Source organism: Limulus polyphemus, unplaced genomic scaffold (assembly GCF_000517525.1).
Source record: "Limulus polyphemus unplaced genomic scaffold, Limulus_polyphemus-2.1.2 Scaffold2035, whole genome shotgun sequence".
Taxonomy (NCBI): Eukaryota; Metazoa; Arthropoda; class Merostomata; order Xiphosura; family Limulidae; genus Limulus; species Limulus polyphemus.
The window spans coordinates 54,868-57,247 of record NW_013667645.1 but is presented as its reverse complement, the minus strand read 5'-3'; the positions used below and the strand labels follow the sequence as shown (position 1 = coordinate 57,247).

At 27.3% G+C, this 2,380-nt stretch overlaps 1 long non-coding RNA gene across 1 annotated transcript in view; it reads right to left on the bottom strand.

The window, feature by feature from the left end:
* Positions 1 to 1,599, bottom strand: part of LOC111087343 — a 20,190-nt gene extending 18,591 nt beyond the window's left edge. The window contains exon 1 of the long non-coding RNA XR_002612046.1: positions 1,512 to 1,599. This is a non-coding gene — a long non-coding RNA (uncharacterized LOC111087343). The remainder of the gene's footprint in view (positions 1 to 1,511) is intronic.
* Between the last annotated feature and the right edge of the window lie 781 nt (positions 1,600 to 2,380).

Sequence of the window (2,380 nt, the reverse complement as noted above, 5' to 3'; positions counted from 1 at the left end):
ATATATATATATATATATATATATAACATTAAATTTTATTTTGAATGTAACTGATGAGATTACAGATACAATAATAAGTAATATGACATGTATTGTTAATATCCTTGTTTTAAACTATCTACATCCTAAAACATCATCATCCAAACTGGTTTTCCATATTATCTATAGATAGCAACTTCAGTGGCCTTTATCACCATGTAATTATGTTCTCAATTGTGTTCAATTGACACCTCCTTGCCACTACAATTTCAATCAGGCCATGTGCTGTAGAAATACACAAAGTTAAAAAGAATAAAATTTAAGAATTATAAATTTTATAAATAAATTATAAAATCTAATAAAAAAAAATCAAACTTTTGGTTTCTAGAGCAATAGATTACTACTACTACTATATTATTAACCTAACTGTGAGTGATGCTAGCATGCAGAATTTACTTCAAATTATATTCAAAATAAAATCTTATGCAGCAACTATTTTCATGGCAAGTACCCCCAAAAATAAGAACTCAAAAAATACTACTTTGTTGTTATTTTTATGATAGTTTAGTATTAAAATATTATCTCATGGTAATTAAATAATATGCCAATTCTACAAAAGAAGACTTACAATATTGGTACATTTTGTTTACATCCGAGATGAAAAAAAGCAATAAATTTACCAATGTGACAACAATTAACCAAGACAGAGTTAGCATTTGAAGTTTTATGCAAAGTATAGTATTATGTTACTTGTACTTCTGTATGGGTACAAACATTTTTAATGGTAGATCAAGGCATATCAGCTTCAGCATCTGCTATTTAATTATAATAGAGATGGAAATTACACTTGTTTACTAACTACAGAATCAGTTTACTTCAATCAAAGAATGTAGCGATGAATAAATTTAAGAAATTTGAAATTATTTCATGGCAGTTGACATTTCACAAGTATCTTTTCTCTGAAAGTGAAAAGACTGAAAAAACAGCATTTTCCATTTCTTACTGTCACAGTAATACTAATAATAATAGCCATTAAAACAACTAATTGTTATTCTATAGCTCTGAATTAAACAGACCTAGGCCTACTAAAACATTAAAAGTGAGTAAAACTACTAACATTATAGCTTTCAAGTTATACTAATATTTATTAATAGTAAATCTTCTTCCTATCGGTGATGTTTATATTTTGCCGTTAGTATTGCTATTTATATTTGACTCTGAGACTAGAACAAATCAAATGTAGGCCTAAACGTTTTTCTTTTTGTCGTTAAGAAGTTACATGATATATAACTTAAGTTAATATTGGTAAAAAATTATGGTTCTACTCATTCAAGTTATTGCAAAAACTGTGAAAAACAATATATATATATATATAATAACTTATATTGTTGTAGTTGTAACACTAACACTGAATAACAGTGTAAGCATGCCTTCATTCCTTGGGCTTAAAAGTTAACCGCTAATACATATCGTATCGTTAAACTATTACCTACATTAATATAAATCAAAAAGTAAAATAATATCTTTATCACTTAATGTTTTCTTGAAAACTTGAAACTATAATCTGTATAAGTATGATTGTGTTATTCAGTCACAATAACCTCACATAATACGGAAAACTACCAAGCAGCTTCTTATGTCTTGAATACGACCAAAATATTACGTCCCCCAAGTGGTTATATTTCATTAGTATTTTTAGTACCTAAGTTTCTCAAATGCAATGTTTTGAAAAGAAACTATTCATTTCAAATCTTGTACTCAAATCAAATGTATGTTTTAAAACAAGATATAGTTTAACTAAAATTTTCATATGCTTAATTTCCTAAACATATATAATTTAATAGATTTTCCAAACTATGTTTAAAAAAAACGAAAAAAAAAAAACATCCTTAAGTCAGTGTGTGTGCAGAAAATAACCGGAATAATTTTAAGAATGGTGTGAAATATAAGTTAACGACAAACAATATATATATCGTGAATGTATTTTTACCCTTCTTGAATAAAATATAAGTAAGTAACTCAATTATATCAATTAATTTGTTTGTTTAAATTTATTCTAAAAACTTTCCTCAGTTTCACGAAATATAACAAGCAGTGGAAACAAAAATGTTTAACTTTCATTCAAAGGACAGTAAAATTTAGTTGAGTTTTTGAACTTAATATAACCAGGGATCATTTGTTTCTTCCAGGGTGTCCTTGGACCCTACCCTAAGGAAAAGTAAAAATTTAGACACACCCTTTATTTTTCGGGAATTATCGATTTCTCTCGTAAAACACAAACATTCACAACTGACGACGGCAACTCGTTTCATGAGCCAACCACTCTGTTAGAAAAATAAAACCATCTTAACTGAAGCCTTACCTGTCTTTTCCAAATCTGAAATGCTTGTATTAATTCTCA